The sequence below is a fragment of the Rhipicephalus microplus genome, chromosome 8 (assembly GCF_043290135.1).
Source record: "Rhipicephalus microplus isolate Deutch F79 chromosome 8, USDA_Rmic, whole genome shotgun sequence".
Taxonomy (NCBI): Eukaryota; Metazoa; Arthropoda; class Arachnida; order Ixodida; family Ixodidae; genus Rhipicephalus; species Rhipicephalus microplus.
In genome coordinates this window covers 36,046,746-36,064,543 of record NC_134707.1, presented here as the reverse complement: position 1 = coordinate 36,064,543, position 17,798 = coordinate 36,046,746, and the positions used below count along the sequence as shown (strand labels likewise).

Below are 17,798 nucleotides of genomic sequence, written 5' to 3'. Positions count from 1 at the left end.
CATTCATTGCTATCACATGTGCTTGATTTCGGGCTGCCAGGCCAGGTTAGCTTCCGCATGCTGGAAGGAACTTTCGCACCCAAGGAGGCACTTCCAGCACTTTCTCTACTTTTAGAGTATACTGTGTTTAAGAGACTGCCGAAATTTTTCTCGGTACAGCCTTCGAGTCCCCGAACAACTTGACCACAGTCGAGGTATCGGCGTAACGGAGCTGGCTACAATGGGAACCACCGGAGAAGAAATCTGGCACTTTTCGTGACTACACGGCGAGGATATGCCACAGGAAAGGGTCCTGTGACGCTGATTCACCAATGGTGTCAAGAATCACACGTTTAACAGTTGGTTGGACTTCGAAACTACGGAAGGAGCGCCTTATTGCGTTCACATACGGATACCAAGTCATTAATGCTCGTCCAGCCACGGCAGAGGTCATGACGTCCTTCAAGAAAAAGTGGTGAAAGAAACTTCAAAGAAATACTAATTATGCCAAGCATAGCGTACTTTTCTCATAGATCGCTTTATGTAATTCATTAACCATCGAAATTAATACTAAAAAGCGCAATGAAATAAAACAACAAACGGGTATACTCTCCCAATCTGTATTTGTCTTTTTATTTTTGTTCATTGTGTTTTATTTGTTGACCTCGTTTTTGCTACTTTGTGTGCTATTTTTAGTCAAATTTCTGCTGAATTTCGATAATCATCTTCATACATTTTATAACGCTTAGGCGTTTGTGCTTTTAACAAGCAGATCCTAATTGTTTCGACGAGGAGATTTCATTGCAGTCTTACCTCGGGATTGCATCCCGTCTATCAATATGTTATTTTTGTAGTAACTACAAATGAAATTCTAATTGATTGACCAGAGTTGGGTCATTCATTTTGCTCTTTACGAGTCCGCGTTGACCAGTGATGCGAGGAAAACGCCTACGCTCCGAAGGCGTATTAGCACGTCGTTAACTTGGCTATGGAGGCGAATCCGGATTGCTATACCAATGAACTCCCCTATCAACCTGTGACTTAACAGACCTCGCACGGTAAAAGGAGACCCAGATAAGTGAAGCCCTTCTGCCGGTTGAAGGCACTTGGCGCACGCATGTCTATCTACTATATAGATACCGTCTATATATCTATATACAAATATCTACATATCTGTGCATCTATGTTTTTCAGCGACACGGCGGGTTTTTTTAAAACTAGGAAGGCGTAAAGGATTAAAGTTTGTTTATTAAGGAATGTAACCCAGGCACTAAATGCCAGTCAAATTTCTTAACACACAGACAGAGCAGTGCGTAAGACTTTTCTGGCAAAAGAACTTTGGCATGCGTCCTGTCGCGGAAATATGTATTTTGGTTCTAGTGTTGACTATAACCACCTCGACAAAAATGCGATAAACATTACCGCTTATTTGCTCCTACAATCGAGCAAGCTATATGCAAAAGCGCTGCTCGATCTTGCAGAAGTATGCCAACGACCACTGCTGATAATACACACTAGAGTATTGCATGGGCTCGGGCCTACAGCCCGCCACGGGCCAGGCCGGGCTTAGTAAAGCAGTTCTCATAGTGAGCGCGGCCCGGGCTCGGATTTGAAGATCCAAGCTTTAGGGTTAGGCTCGGGTTCGAGGTGGTGGGCTCGGGTCGGACCGGACTTAGACTTTGCTCAGTTCTTTAAATTGTTCCGGATAACTTGTGCAACAACACATGCTATCGAATTCATACATTGCACGTAAAAAAAAAGATGTTTTTTTTTTGCTTTGCGAGAGCTCACAGCCATCGCTGCTTTTTCGCTCACAACCAAAAACACCACCGCCAATGATGCCGCTGAAGCCGAGGCGCAAGTTTTAAAAGATCTTTAATGCTATCGCAATACAAGTACAAGCAGCATGTGGCTTTACATTAGGTCTGTGTCTGTTTGGTATCACGTTGCAAAATGCCACTTGAAAGCATGTACCATTAAAAACATGCGGCTTGTGTGCAACGTAGCCTAAGTAATTGCGATAACATATACAAAGGTCCTTTTACACATCGCCATTCTACTTATAGGAAAACACATAAGAAAACGAACAGCTTTTAGATGCTTTGCACCTATATGACACTTTAGATAATATAAAATAATAGAGCTGCCAGAGACGACTGCAGAATATAACACTAGAAGTGAGCACTGAAGATATGTGGTAAAGAATTGACAATAAATCAAAGAAGTGTAAATTTAAGAGCTTGATTTCTTTGTTAGACACGATATTAAAAACTGAGCGACAAAGGTTGTCTGTCAGTTTTGAATAAGACAATAATCGAGAACGGTAGGATATCCGTAAAGAACTACGGGACGATATCATTGCGCTGCTGACGGGAAAGGTAGGCAAGCGTCTCTACCTTCCCTGTCGTTCATCACTGATTGCTAAAGGCCCGAATTTTCCGGCATGTCAAATTCAATTGCCTGATCACCCCACTCGCCTTTGTCTCGGTAAATAACCCCGGCGAAAATATCCCCACTCGCCTTTGTCTCGGTAAATAACCCCGGTGAAAATATTCTAACTGGGAACAACTTAGACCAGTTCAAATGTTTATGGTTAAACTCCCAGTGAGGACCAGTTGCCAGCTGTTTCCAACTGGTCCCTAATGAGAATTGCACCATAAACCCCTTGAAATAATCCCAGTCGCTTTCAGTTGCCAGTGGACTCCTGCGGTGCATATAGACGAGGAAGCTTGGCGTTGAAGCTTGATTTAATTTATTTGAAACTTTGCAGTTTGAGTGTGCAGGGGCTGTGAAGCATCTTGATTATTTTCTTGCATAGGTGGCAGGCGTTCCCTTATTCGATATCGTGCATACGAAACCATTCGAACGAAATACTTACACTGTTAGCGAAACTCAAACTGCTACTTTACACATGCATTACTACCAGAAATTGAATTTCATCATATTAGAAAATCATGAAGCCGATAATGCTATCAACCAAAACACAAGTACTTTAGTCGCAATCACGGATGGCTTCTGTAAGGAGAAATTGTGGCTCTTGACTCGCATCTCTTAATACGTGACTCGATCGATGACTATACCATTGTGAGATACTTTTATGAGGCAATCATAAGTGAAGTTCTGCTCAATCGTGCCTTTCAACATACGATTGCAGTTATCTACAAATCTTTCCACCATGCAGTCAACAACGTTTGAGAATAAATAGGCACACCTTTATTGTACGTAACAGTAAAAAATACAGATACACCACAGTATAATTTACAGCCTTGCATAGCAATTAACACAATTTACTCGTGTCACGTGTAATTCGAAATTCTCATTCCTCCTAGAATTTTCATAAATGCCACTGTACATTAACACTATCTGTATACAGATCACGTCTTGGTCTACTCCGATTGTTAAACCGTCGAGGTTATCTCCGCAGTAAAAAAAAAAGAGGGGGGGGGGGGGCATAGGACAGAGTTATGTTTGGGGCAATGGAAGGATGGCCAGTCGGTGGGCGGCGCCTGACGGAAAGGGAGGATAATGAAAAGTGACTGCACAGCCGCACTAAGCCCTTCGCCTCTGCACGCGCCTTTGTTGCCGAACCCCGTGAGTTCTTGTGTACCGCATCTGTGCTGGTGAGTCACCCGCACGACGGAAGTGTTTTCAGGGTAAGCCAGACTAAGAAAAGGGTGGTCTCTGTCGTGAGATTGCTCCCGACAGGGATGATGTGGCGTCGTGCTGTCACAATACGTGTTGATAGTCGGCATCAACGAGTGTACTCACTCCAGACAGCCGACACGCTTTCAAGACAGGCTTGTTGTCGCCAGAAAGTGTCTTTTAGGCTGTACGTCGATAAAACGATGGAGTTTTTTTAGCTGATTCTTGAAGGATGAGCTCAGCAAAATGTGGGAACGCAGAAGCGGAGACGCGTCTCTGAGGAAAGGAGAGTTTGTTGCATTGGTGGAGCATCGAGTAGGGGTCCGTCCCCCGAGACGCTCTCATATAAAACGGGAGCTATTGAATGAAGAGAAATGGAGAGGAGGGGAGCTGGGTGCTCGAGAACGAGATCGGGAAGCAGGGACAGAGGTCGTGCTTAGCGCCGACTCTGATCCAAGGATGATACTACATCGAGAAGTTAATGTCGAGGTGTAGAGTATACGAAGGACTTGGCAAGTCACGCCGTTCTTATTACAGCCCTGTGCTCAGTGTGCGGTCGGTTTAGTGGCTGCCCCAGCCTTTGCTTGTAAATGTCAGTGTGTAAATAAACTGAAGTTTGCTAGGAAGTGAGCAACCGAGCCTGTCCAGTCCTTTAGCGTGTCGTCTTGGCCGTCTGAAGCATCGGTATTTCATCCTTCATCCCAATCTTAACTGACAGTAAAGCCAAAGCTCACACAGACAACAGGTTTGGAGATGTTTAATTACGGAGCAAACGCGTGCCCTTTTCTAGTACTTTGAATAGAGCTACAAGCCTGGACGAGTATACTTCATAGTTATTTAGTATGATGTTGAACACAATTCTATTGCGCGATCTACACTCATATTTTACCATGCTCGAAAACAAATAACCGTGAATCTGCAGAGTCTAAAACATTGCTTAAGGCCGTTTCACATGACACAAAAAGTAGCGATTCATTTCATCATCTCCACGCTCAAAACACGCTGTTGCACTATATCTACATCTTCACTTACTCAAAGCAGATGCTTAATTACTTTGAAACGGCTTGATTGTGAATAAGGCAGCCAGCGCCGAATTTCGAACACGACCACATTACCGTCTTGTCACAGGCTAGCACACTCGTTCGACGATCGCCTGAAGTGGTAATGTCTTACATCGATGAAACTGTCAAGCACAAATCAAAATACTTAAATTGTGCTTGCCGTGACTCCTCGTTCTTCGTCAAGAACAACACAACTGCGCCGCACATCCATGCCGCGGTAGCTAGCCCTCGCCACTTGTGCTCTACGAAACTGCTCGTCACTGCGTTAAATTTTCTGCCTGTGTGCGTCTTTCATCGAAATTTTGAAATTATGCGCTTAATAAGTTATTTTAGTCTATTTGATATTTAGGTCTGATTGTACTTTACTGTTTTGTTCAGTATTTGAGTGTAAGATTAGATAATGGTTGCCGGCCATTCAGGTAGAACTTGAAAGAGGAAGCGGAAGAGAGTGGTAGAAGTTTCTGGTAACACACTATTTCTGGTGGTGTACGACGCACGTTATCGCTGGAGTTTGCAGCATTTTAGGACATCGGCAGTCTCGGGTGTGGTAGCGACAAGCTCGGCACTGTGTTTAGCTGTTTTTTGTTGTTGTTGTTCGGGAGTAATGCGCCTGTGCAGCACACAAGGCTGTCAAGCAGGCATGTCGCTGCGAGATAATTCGGTGGTATTACAGCCTGGCGTCAGTTGGGACCACTTCGCCTGCGTATTGTCACCGCGATGGACGAAAGACTATTGGCAACAGCTCAATACTGTTGAAATTACTGAAGCTAAAACAAGCGTACGTTTGAATGTAATCTGTTTGCGCACTATGTGAAACTGAATATTACGCAATAATGTGATTTCAGTGGAGTCAGTCAGACTGAAACAACGCAGAGATATCGAGAAAAAAATAAGTATAATAGATTCGCAATTCATGAGACACTCATTTTTTTATCGTCGTATATGCCCTTTTACCCTCTGGTGGTCCGGTACACTTCCGTGAGCATAGACGAAAAGAAAAAAGAACTTGGATAAAGCGCACTTGTTGAGGTGCAACAATTCTACGTCATACACAACTGAGTTCTACTTTTTTATCTTTCGCTGATAAGAATCGCACAACGAGAACACGTCGCACTTCTAGTTAGAACATAACTGTGACCAACAGCTTCCAGTTCAACTGGTGATGGTTCCCGTTGACGGTCAGTTGAGTTGTAACTAGGACCAGCTACTAACTGGAACCACTTCCAACTGGGGCCAACTGTTCCTATCGATTCTCTGCTGAAACCAGTCGAGCTGTAACTGGGACCAGTTAACTGGAACCACTTGCAACTGGGGTCAACTGTTCCCAGTTGATTCCTAGCAGAAAGCAGTTGTCTTGCAGCTGGGACCAGTTGATCTCAGTTAATGTCCATTGAAACCATTTAGATTCCCAGTTGCACATTTTCACCAAGGGATGGTGAGTCATTTCCCGATGAGCCAAGAATGTTCATATAAACGTTATCGCAATAAAATCTCTGCAATTATTCTTAAAAAATAGAGTTGTGCATTATTCTTCGTCCTCCAGAATGAGAGCTGCTTTGTTCGGAGAGCACGTCCTATCGTCAACTCTAGTCTAAACGTTACAGTGCGGTGAGCACCAATTGAGTCGCAATGACAACGTGACAGTGTTTTCCTTATCAATTCGAAATTCAATGGTGAAATCGCGGAATGACTTGTTTTTTGATGCCAGTACTTTTTCGCGTTTGGTGGTTAGAGCGGTGCTCCATCTGCGTTATCAGCACAATCAGGCAGCCGCCAGGGGTGGATGAGAACAAAACCTTAACATAAGGCACAAGGCGATAGCACCCGGATCTCGCTCGACGTGTGCATCCCTTGAAACATGACGTTTTTTTTTTTCATGCAACGTTGCGTAGAGCAACGCTGCGTAGTTTTCGTGTTGCACAGAACAGCCGAAGCAGACGAATGGGGACGGTGGCTCGTAGGATCAGCGGCTGTCGCAAGTGCGAAAAACGCATGAGGGATCACGAATCAGCTAGACGAGGCCGATATCAAAGATGATACACGCATGCGCAAAGCGCCCGAGACGTAGGAGTGCCGACAGTCTCGACACCACGCTGTGGGCCGACTGCTGGCCCCCCAACAGTTTTCCGTCTCTGAGCCACACGGTGCACAGCCTTGAAAACGTTCTGCGGCTGGTCTATGTTTTTGCGCAAACTTCAACATGGCATGGCCACCATCGTTTTTAGGATGTCTTCCCAGCATGTGAGTGAATGTTGTAATATTATACAGCAGTAGCTAGTTTACTAACAGTGGTCGCTGGTCAAATCCCGGAAGCAAAGGCTGCATTTCCCAAGGTGAAATGCCATACAGGTACGCGTGTACTGGGTGATGTAACACATGTTAAAGAATGCTATACTGGCGAAATTTCCGGGGTGCTCCTGTACGTCGTGCCTCAATATAATGGTTTTGGGCCATAAAATGTCATCTAAAGTAAGTTTTCTAACCATCAGGCGTCTGCAAGGTTCCCGTTCAGAGAGGCGAATGTTCATCACCGCACCCACCCTCCCACCACGCCAAGTAAAAAGATAAGTAAAACTTTGCGCTTTTCTTAGGTGACCGTGGGGTGAGGGGGAGCTGCCTGCCCAATGCGCACGACCAAGGTAATAATGGTGGTCTGGCACGCAAGCAACACGACGGTCTCAAGATTGCAAGTGGCCCGGCCGCTGTGGTCTAGTGGCTAAGGTACTCGGCTGCGGACCCGCAGGTCGTGGGAACGAATCTCGGCTGCGGCGGCTCTATTTTCGATGGGGGCGGAAATGGTGTAGGCCCGTGTGCTCAGATTTGTGCACACGTTAAAGAACCCCAGGTGGTCGAAATTTCCGGAGCCCTCCACTATGGCGTCTCTTATAATCATATGGTGGTTTTGGGACGTTAAACCCCACATATCAATCAATCAATCAATCAATCAAGATTGCAAGCGTTGTACCCCCCCCCCCCAAAAAAAAACTTCTAGTCACCTCATTTACCAGCTCATAACTTCGAAACTGAAAGCGTGTTCTCAAGTTTTTTTTTTCAGTGGTGAGGAAAGTCTCTGTTTAGTTTTTCATATAAAAAAAACGTGCGTTAGGTACAATAGCATCTCACAATAATTTTAAGTCTCTCAAAAGAACATTTATTTGAAAATATTTTGCCAAATAGGAGAAGAAAAGTGTAGAAAATGAGCGGGCTATTTTCTAAAATTTTTTTTTTGCCCACCGATGCTATTAGCCACATCGGTGGAAGAAACCAGATGTCATCAAGGGTCATAGGGAATGGCATAATGCATGGTCTTAGGGACAGCTTTATGCTCTCCCGTTGTAGAGTACCTCGTACACTAAATCGTTAAAAAATTTTTCTAAACACACAATAATACCTAGAGGAGAATGTGGCGTTTGTATGGCGCTAGTGTCTACGTAGGCTCTTTCAGCAACGCTTGTACCCTCATGGAAATTATGGGATGTGCAGGCTTCGAATCTGCGTCAGATTAATTACGTTTTTGATATTCGCGACGCTGCTTTTCCGAGTGTAAAACAATTTTTTATGAGGTTATAATTAATTTGAACTTGCTTCATTTATTTGTACGCAAACTTTATTGCAAAAAGTTTTTATCACCAGGTTGCAAAAGTGAGCCCTGGGCAAATTCAACCGTCAGGGTATGCGTGGCACAGCCAATGCGTTCCTACTTTGGCATGAAAAATTAATGAATTATTTTTTACAACACTTCAAAACAAACGTGCTTGTTTTTCTCTGGAAAGTACGTATTATCTAATTATAGAAATAACAGTGCAGTGTTAAGCAAGAAACGCTTAACGTTTCGTCTCCTGCGATGTTAAATGCGTCTGTCCAAGCATTCTGCCCCCCACGAACCTCTGTTTTGTTGTGAAGTCGAATCAGCGGAGCATGACAGCGCGTCTACTTGGCTTCGTCATCGTTTTGCAGTCGATTTAAACCAAGTTTAGGCAAGACGCGTTCGTGAAAAAACATGAGAGAGAGAGAGAGAGAGAGAAAACTTTATTTGCGCACTTAACGCGAAGAATTCTAAATGGTCGGGCCCCTATTCCAGGCTCCGCTGGCCCTAGCCATCGTCTCTACCCGTTGGACCAGCCAGCGCTGATCAGCAATGGCTGAGCTGGACAGCAGTGTCTTCCATTATTTCACTGTGTTGTTCATGTTGTGGTGTTCTTCATTGTGATGTGTACACTCCCACGTGGTGTGAAACAGAGTTGGTGTGGCCCCACACTACGGACATATATCTTTTAATTCTGGGGGTAGAATACATGTAGCCTGTGTAAGTTCGTGAATGTGTTTGTTTGGATTCTGCGTAGTGCCACCGATTCCATTGCTGTGAGGTTCTTATGCGGTGCTAGATACAGTTTTCTATTGTCCCTGCAATACTGAAGAATTGACCAAACTTAAGATCTATGGACGTTGGATCCTCTATTGCAGTGTGCGAGGAAGCTCGGTGATTTGTGAAGCCTCGAGCCGCCTCATCCGCAAACTGGTTTCCGGTGACGCCCTCGTGCCCTGGCGCCCAGATGATGGTTTGGGTGTATTCAATTGGAAAGTCTTTATGAGCTTTGGTTAGAATTTGGGAGGCCTTCATACATATTCAACCTTCTTCGTAATTCATACATGAAGCCTTTGAATCCGTGATTATTGTCAGTGAGGCTTTTCGCTTCCTGCCCTCCTTGATTGCCAGCGCGATCGCTATCTCCTTCGCTTCTGTGAAGGAGGCTTGAGCTATAGAGCCACAACTTGTAACGTTTCATTTCGCTCTGTGACTATGGTCACCATGTTCTTTGCATTTGCCTGATATGGTGCAGCGTCTGTAAATCTCGCCGTATTCAAATATTTTGTTTTTTTATCTATATAAGCGGCTCTTGCTTTACGTCTTCCAGAATGTAAATCAGGGTCCATGCTCTTCGGTAGGAGACATACCTTGTACCAGCTAGGCTCTGACCGAGCACGACAATTCCTTAGCTCTTACATGTGCCTGCACTTGTTCACCAAGGCTGATCCTCTGAAGAAGTTTTCTGCCGGTTAGTGTCTGTAGCACAGGGTTAATCTGAGTGGTTACTTGCGCTTCAGCCAACTCATCAAATCTATTGTGAAGTCCGAGCGCTAATAGCTTCGCAGTTGAAGTGCTTTGTGGTAGTCGCAGAGGCGCTTTATACGCCATTCTTATTAATTTGTCTGCTTTTTGTTTGTCCTCTCTATTCATGTTGTGGTAGAGTTGCGAGTATGTTAGTCTGCTGATGACTAAGCTCTTTACCAAACCAAGCGCGTCTTGTTCTTTCCGTCCAGCACGATTGTTCGTTATTCGAACTATCACACGAAAAATTTGTTGAACTGTTCATTTAAAAATTTGCAGTGTGTGGAGACATCACTGATCGGACTGTAACCACATTCCTAGGATTCGAACGGTTGTTTTCTCTGGAATAATATTGCCGTCTAGCTTGACCTCAAGGCGGAGGCTCGGGTCTGTCCTCTGTTTTTTACTCTTGAAGAACCGAATGAGCTCCGATTTGTCTGCTGAGCACTGAAGGCCCCTTTCTTTAGTGTACTCTTTGATTGTTTTAGCTGCCAGTTGGAGCCGCTCTTCTTTTTCTGCCAAGCTACGCTTTGTTGTCCATATAGTGATGTCATCCGTATAGAAGGGGTGTCGGATGTTGGGAATATCTTCGAGTTTTTTTTGGCTACACCAATCATGGCTATGTTGAAAAGCGAAGGCGAGAGCACAGCGCCTTGTGGTGTGCCTTTTCTCGGTGGGTGGAAGACTTTGGATTCGTCTTCTCCTAATTTGATGACAGTGGTTCTTTTAGTAAGGAAGTTCTGTACATATTTGTACGTCTTTCGACCGCAGTTTGTCGCTGCTAGCCCATCTAATACGGCCTTAAGGCTCACATTGTCGAAAGCGCCTTCTATGTCGATGGCCATGACAATGTTTTCTTCTGCTTTTGGAACATTTGTTAGTACTTCCTCCTTTAAAAGCAGGAGGATGTCCTCTGACGAAAGGTTTGAGCAGAAACCAAACATAGTGTTTGGCAACAAGTTATTTTGTTCAAGATGCAGTTGAAGTCTGGTATTTATTAATCTCTCAAACAGTTCGCCTCAGCACGAGGTAAAAGAGATTGGCCTAAGGTTTTCTATTGCCGATTTTTTTCTGGTTTAGGTATCATAATTATTACAGCATGCTTCCGTTGGTGAGGTATAGTGCCATTTACCCAGTGTTTGTTAATGAAGTTTAGAAGCGAAGTTATGGCTTCGTCATTCATGTTGCAAATCATGGCATTGGTGATTTGATCCACCCCAGGAGCTGTGTTGCGTTTCATGCTGGCGATTGCCGCTCTCACCTCGGCATGCGTGAAAGGTGCATCCAGTTCTGAGTTTTGGAGCCCAGTGTATTTAGCCTGGTAAGGGGCTGTGATGGCTCGGGCGCCGAAACACTTACCCTCGTATTCTAGAACGCTCCTTCTCTACACGCTCCACCTTCGCTTGAGAAAGCCGATGGGAGTGCCACCTCTAGGCAGGAAAATTCATAGCATATCAGTGATAATTTGCTGCTATTGTTGAGTAGCCCAGCGTCATTTTCCGCGGAGCAGTGGCGCAGTGCGCAGCTCTGTCAAGTAAACACTGAAGGTCGAGTCGAGGAGCGTTTGTGAATACGGGGGTAAATATTGATGACTTGAAGGAGGTCGTCTCGTGTGCATGGATATGCGTGAAATAATCTTTCTAAAGATTTTTGTCCTTCGCGTTTAGTTTTCGGAGGGTCAATCAAGGCTCTGAGGATATTCTTTGTCTTTGCTGTTCCTATGGTTTCATTTAGCGAAGCGCAAAATTTTTCCCAGTTGGCTGTCGCGAGTTTATTAGCATACTGTTCGGCTTGCTGCGTTATTTCTTCGATTTCCTCTTTCAGGTTCTTGTTTTGCTTCTGCCTTTTCCAGCTTTTAGTGAGGTTTCTTCTTGCTTTCCCCAGGTGGAGAAGGTGAGCGTCTACTTCAGTGGTGTCATCTGTTCTGGCGACAGTTTTTGTGTGCAATTGCTTTTCATGCTGAATCAGTTCACCACTCGTCCAAGTCATCGATGGAAGTCACGTGCGCTATTAGTGATTTTTTATATGAATGCCAGTCTGTTATTTTAGCTGTACCGATGTGCTTGTGAATTCGGCCGGTGCGGATTGTGGTGGTTTGTATGTGATGATCACTGCCCAGGTTTTCAAGGGTGTTGTGCCAGTCTACGCGGTGGCAGTTTTGTAGTATCGTCAAGTCCGGACTTGTGTGCATGGATACGCTGTTGCCTGTTCTCGTTGGTATTTCAGGGTCGGTTAACAGCGTCATTCCCAGTTTCTCTATTGGTCTTGCGATAGTATGTCTTTGGTGTCTTGCATGTTATATTCACAGCTTGCATGCTTGGCATTAAAGTCTCCAGCTATGATTAATAAATTTCCTTTTGCCAGTTTTGCTGTCTCTTGAAAAAGCTTGTCGAAAGTTGCTCTCTTTTGTCTTGGGGGACTATAGATATTAAGTACGAAGGCGCTCTTTCGATGGCTTCCTTTGTAGGTTGTTTCTGTTATGATAAGCGGGATATCCACCTCTTCTATGGGCTGATGATATATTGCTGTAATTGAGTTATGTAGAAATGTAGCAACTTTCCATTCTGCGTCCCTTGTACTATAAGTTCCCTAGCCCCGTAATGTTGATTGTGTTCCGGCTTCCTGGAGTGCTATGACAACAGGTGGTTTTTGTTGCGACGCCACTAGCTGCAACAGATTTAAGGCGCGGCATCTGTGTTGTTCATGCGACCTTCGAGTGGCTCCTGCTTCCTACAATGATATTCAAGTGAATTTTTCGAGTGTGCATTCAGCTTTGTTTGTGTCGCATCAGTGAAAGTGCCAGGACTATTTTGATGTCAAAACCTGCTGCGTGGGTGGACTGTTTTCCCGTTTTGGAACGTTTTTTCTCCGGAGCCGGCCACCACCTGGGCTAATCCTAACGAGGTAAGCCCACGCCGGCGCGACGCCAGCCTTGTCGCTGTTCCCGGGTGCCCTTTCTGCTCTTCTCAGGGCTTATTTTCAGAAAAAGTAGAATATCAGGTGGTGGGAGAGGACATAACCCCCGAAGAGGTGACAGAAGAGCGAGGTTGGCAGTCTGCAGGCGCCAGAAGAGCTGGCACGCGCTCGGGCGGCGCTAATCCTATTGGTGCTACTCTCAACGAGACGAAGTCGACAACCGAGGCCGCAACAGTGGCAATAATATCAAGGCTAGGATCATTCGCAGGGGCCGGATGCCCCAGCTCCCCAGGGAGGATACCAAGATCGTGATTCGGCCCCGCGGAGGCCTCAATATTGTCAAGACCGGCTGCACCGTGGTGGCTGATGCAATCCTGTCGGCCACAAGCATCTGCGCCGAAGATTTGTGGGGCGACACGCTATGCCCCAACTTGCAGCAGAATATGATCATTGTCAGCACACCTAGAAGGGAAAATGCAACCACTACATCAAAGTTCGGCAGATCGTCGTCATGGGCCGAACATACGAGGTCAGTGCCTATGAGGCCGCCCCTCATTTCACGTGCAAGGGCGTGATCCGAGGTATTCCACTCGTAGACGGCCCGAATGATATTGACAACAAGATCGTAAATGAAAGAAATCCGCTCGCCCTGGCAGCCAAGCACATAGGCAGCACCGGTACGGTAATCGTCACCTTCGACGGTCATAGAGTCCCAAATTTCGTACGCTATGGCCCCACACTTGTGCAATGTTCGCTTTATCGCAAGAAAATAGACATTTGCTACGCTTGTGGTCGGCTCGGTCACCGTGCTGATGTGTGTCCCAGCCCAGGCGACGTCGTATGTCGGGGCTGCGGGACTTCAAATCCTGATGCACAACACAAGTGTACCCCCAAGTGCAGGCTGTGTGGTGGGCAACACCTCACGGCTGACAAGGACTGTTGGCAAAGATTCCAGATCCCGTATGTCGTGCGACGAAGGCGCTGGGAAAAGTCTCGCGCCACCGATCAAGGCCAAGCCACGGCACCACCATCACCCCCCACGTATGGGCAGGACTTCCTGCAGTTACGCAGTTCCGGGGCCGTTCCAGGCAACGTTCTCGGTCACATTCCAGGGGCCGTTCCCGGTCCAGGAGCCACTCCTGGTCCAGGAGCGGCTCCCTGTCCCGAGCAGGAGCGCGGCGCTACAAGTCTGCGAGCCGCTCCAGGTCTCGATCTAGGTTTACCGGGCGTCAACAGCAGCCTAGCGGGGTGTCAGCAGGAAGCAAGAAGTCGGGCTCTATAACCTGGGCCGACATGGTCCGAGAAGGGCCAGCTGAGGTACAGTCGGGGTCACTCCCAGAGCACGCGGAGAGCGCGCGCAAGATTTCCCAGCTGAAACGCGAGGACGCAGCGCTGAAGGAAACCATAAACAGGCTTATGTCCGAAATTGCCGAGATTAAGAACGTGAGGAACCCACCGCCGCAACCCACCGCCGCATGCGTCGCCGATACAAGGCCCCTACCTATGGAGGTGCACAGCACTGAAGCCGGCGACAGCAGCAGTGAGGGTCACAGTACTTCCAAGAAGAGGGCCGTCGCCTACGAACAGGAAGGTGTAGCGATTCGAGTCAGGTCTGAGCTTCGAGACACGTTATCCGCGCTCAGTGAAAGCATCAATAGGCTCGGGGAGAACTACGCCCAACTGCAGATCACCGTGACCGCGCAAAACGACCGAGTATCCAAGGTAGAGTCGTTTCTCGAAAGCGTAGTGAAACCCGCTCTGACCTCAACCGCCGTCGTACAACCCCAGCCCGGCGCTACGGACCCCATCGTCCACGCTATTCTAAGCCAATCTGAGGGCAGAACCAGCCCACAAAAGCACCAAGATGGCCAAGCCAAGTGAGACGTTACTCATTTGGCAATAGAACTGCAGGAGCTTCCCTAGTAAAAAGGCATCTTTGCAGCAGTACGTTCGAAGCTCTAGCGAAAAACCCCTCGTCATTCTGCTTCAGGAAACATTAACCCCAAACATCACACTGACTGGTTACAAGCCCGTCTCGCGTTATTCTGATGGCCGGGGCGTCTGCACCTTGGTCAGTAACAAGCTCACACACATCTCTCACGACCTCAAAATGGCAACCAGCAGAACCGAATTTGCAATGACCGAGATTCTGCCACGCAGCTCGGACCGAAGCAGCATCTTTTTTCTCAACGTGTACAGTAGCCCTAAGGACTGATGGCAGCGCTTCATAGTCCTCATAAAGAAGGCCGTCAACTTGGCCTGTCCCAACCCCGTGGTTGTGGCGGACGATTTTAATGCTCCACACCACACTTGGAGCTACCCGTACAATACCAGCAAGGGCGCGGAACTGTGGCAGAACGCGCTGGACATGCACCTGACTCTAATCACCGACAATGCCTTTCCAACTCCGTTGGGCACCTCATCCTGCAGAGACTCGACTCCAGACTTGACCTTCGTCAAGAATCTTCCCGATGTACAGTGGGCCAACTCGAACATTGACTTAGGTAGCGACCATTACGTCCTGGTGACGCAGTTCTTGGTGGTCCAAAAAGGGCACGGGAGTTTTTCTGGACAAACTGAGACCAGTTTCGAAAAGTCCGCAACGACCGACCCCTACCTGCAACCAGGCCAAGCCTCCAGCAGTGGATTAGCCAGCTCAGAGAGGACGCCATAAGTATCACGAAGAATATTAGTACTGACCTTCTGGCTGAAAAAAGGGACAGCCGCCTTGCCCACCTGCTCGAGGCCAAGCAGTCACTTCTCGCCCGCTGGAAAGGCCAGCGCCTTAATCGCAGGTTGCGCAAGAAAATCTCCGACCTAAACAAGACCATCGAGGAGCACTGTCGCGTCCTCTCCAAGCAGCAGTGGGACGAGGTGTGCAACTCGGTAGATGGCCAGATGCGTAATGGCAATACATGGAACCTGCTCGAGCACCTGCTCAGCGAGACTAACATCAAAACTAACCAGCGGAACGTACTAGCACGAACCATGCACGAAGCCTAGCAGTACTCTTCAGAAGAGGAGAGTTTGAAGCAGCTGGTGCAAAAGTACCTCCCTGTCGACTCGAACCCCGCAACAACGTACCCCGAGTACTCAGGACCGGCCAAAACTGAACTGGACGCCGAGATATGCCTCGAATAGGTTCGGCAGGCGCTCCACGGGCTCAATGGGAGGTCTGCCGCTGGCCTCGACGACATAACTAATAAGACCCTGCGCAACCTGGACGACCAGTCAATCGACTATCTCACTGAGGTCATCAACGAGGCATGGAAGAGCGGCGAGGTCCCCGACCCGCGAAAGGTCGCACGCACCATGCTCATTCCCAAGCCAGCGAGGTCACCCATCTTGGACAACATGCGCCCCGTTTTGCTCACATCCTGCGCGGGAAAGGTAGCCGAGCATGTGGTCCTCAAAAGGTTGACTCGATACCTGGAAGACCATGGGCTCTACCTGCACACCATGATTGGTTTTCGGGCCAAGCTTTCGACGCAAGACGCTGTGAAGCTACTCAAGCACCAAGTCATCGACTGTAACACTCAAGACATGTGGGCCATTCTCGGCCTCGACTTACAAAAAGCCTTCAACATTGTTACTCACTCTTTCGTGATACGGTCGATTGCTGAGCTCGGCCTTGGAGTCAGATTCTACGAATATGTCAAATGATCGCGTTCTTTGGCCCATTTCTTGGAAGATGAGGTTAGTAAAGTGTGGGAACGCAGAGATGGAGACACGTCTCTGAGGACAGGAGAGTTGTTTGCTGCATTGGTGGAGCATCAAGAAGGGGTTCGTGCCACGAAGTGGTCTCAGATGAGACAGCAGGCATTTAATATAGATAAATGGAGAGGAGGGCAATATGGGGCTCGATAACAAGATCGGGAAGTGGAGACAGAGGTCGTGCTTGGACAGAAGTTGGACAGAAGTGGTGTCGATGTGTGGAGTATACGAAGGGCTCGGCAAATAACGCCTACGTTAGAACAACGCAGTGCTTACTGTGCGGTCGGTTTAGTGGCCACCACGGCGTCTATTTGTAAACAGGTGTCAGTGTGTAAATAAACAGTAGTTTGCCAGGATGTGAGCAGTCCAATACTTCAACGGGTCGTCGTGATCATCTGAATCATCGGGATTACATCCATCATCCCAATCTTATCTGGCGCAGTGGAGTAGGAGGTCGTGGTGTTGTTCTGGAGGACAATGAGACATGCTGCCTTCTTGGCATACACAAACCAAAAGCCAAAGGTGGGGGCGAAAGAAAGATCATCGGTGGACGTTTGAGCAGAGATGAATATATGCAGTTCAAGAAACCTGAACCTGGCGTAACACAGATCGTGATCGGCTGTGCCGGAATTGAGAGTGACGACTTCATGCGCTCGGACATCGGCTTTTTACCCGGTGCGGCGGGCGACTACTGGGGCTATGGAGAGATCCAGCGGGTGACCGGTGACCAGCACACCTATAAAGTAGAGACTGAGTGGTGCACGCACATCCAACTAAAGCGGAATATCGGTTCCACTACCTGCTGACATGAACTTCTACCCGGAGTTGGTGTGGCGACTCATCTACGCACAGTGAACCACAGGTGGGTCCCTATTCTGTTTTCTCCGGGAGCACAATGGTGACTAAGGTGACAAGAAGTTAAAGAAAAGATTAGATTACCACGACGAGCAGTCAGATCGTAATGAGGCATCGGCGTATGTGATTGGCACAAATGTGGTTGCTATTAAAAGCGCGGATCCTGCAGTCGACTTTAAATGAAGGAAATAGAAATAGGGAGTTGGAAGCTCTAAATTTAGATAAAAAACTGAAGCTTGAATCTCAGACAAACGTTGAGGTAGGACGGAGTGACAGATCTGGTTTGGAACGTATGCCGATCAGTTGCGAGCAGTTCTTCCGCCAATGTCGGTTTTCGATGAGCTGGTGCCTGCATGGTTCCAAAGCGCTGAAAATATTGTTACGGTTGAAGTCGAATGGTGTTTATCAGCAGGGCGAGGTTGATGGTCGGGTAATAATGGCGTCGGTATCTGCACCAGTTCACGTCTTCCATTTCTTCTCTCTCGGCTTATACAGGTTGCATTTCGCGGCTCCCAAACGAA

The 17,798-nt window shown here is 47.3% G+C and overlaps 1 long non-coding RNA gene across 17 annotated transcripts in view; it reads left to right on the top strand.

Moving 5' to 3' along the window:
* The window catches only part of LOC119165783 (uncharacterized), a 44,730-nt gene extending 44,134 nt beyond the window's left edge, over positions 1 to 596 (top strand). For all 17 annotated transcript variants that reach the window (XR_012885569.1, XR_012885568.1, XR_012885559.1 and 14 more), the window contains one exon: positions 160 to 596. This is a non-coding gene — a long non-coding RNA (uncharacterized LOC119165783). The remainder of the gene's footprint in view (positions 1 to 159) is intronic.
* Positions 597 to 17,798: the final 17,202 nt, after the last annotated feature.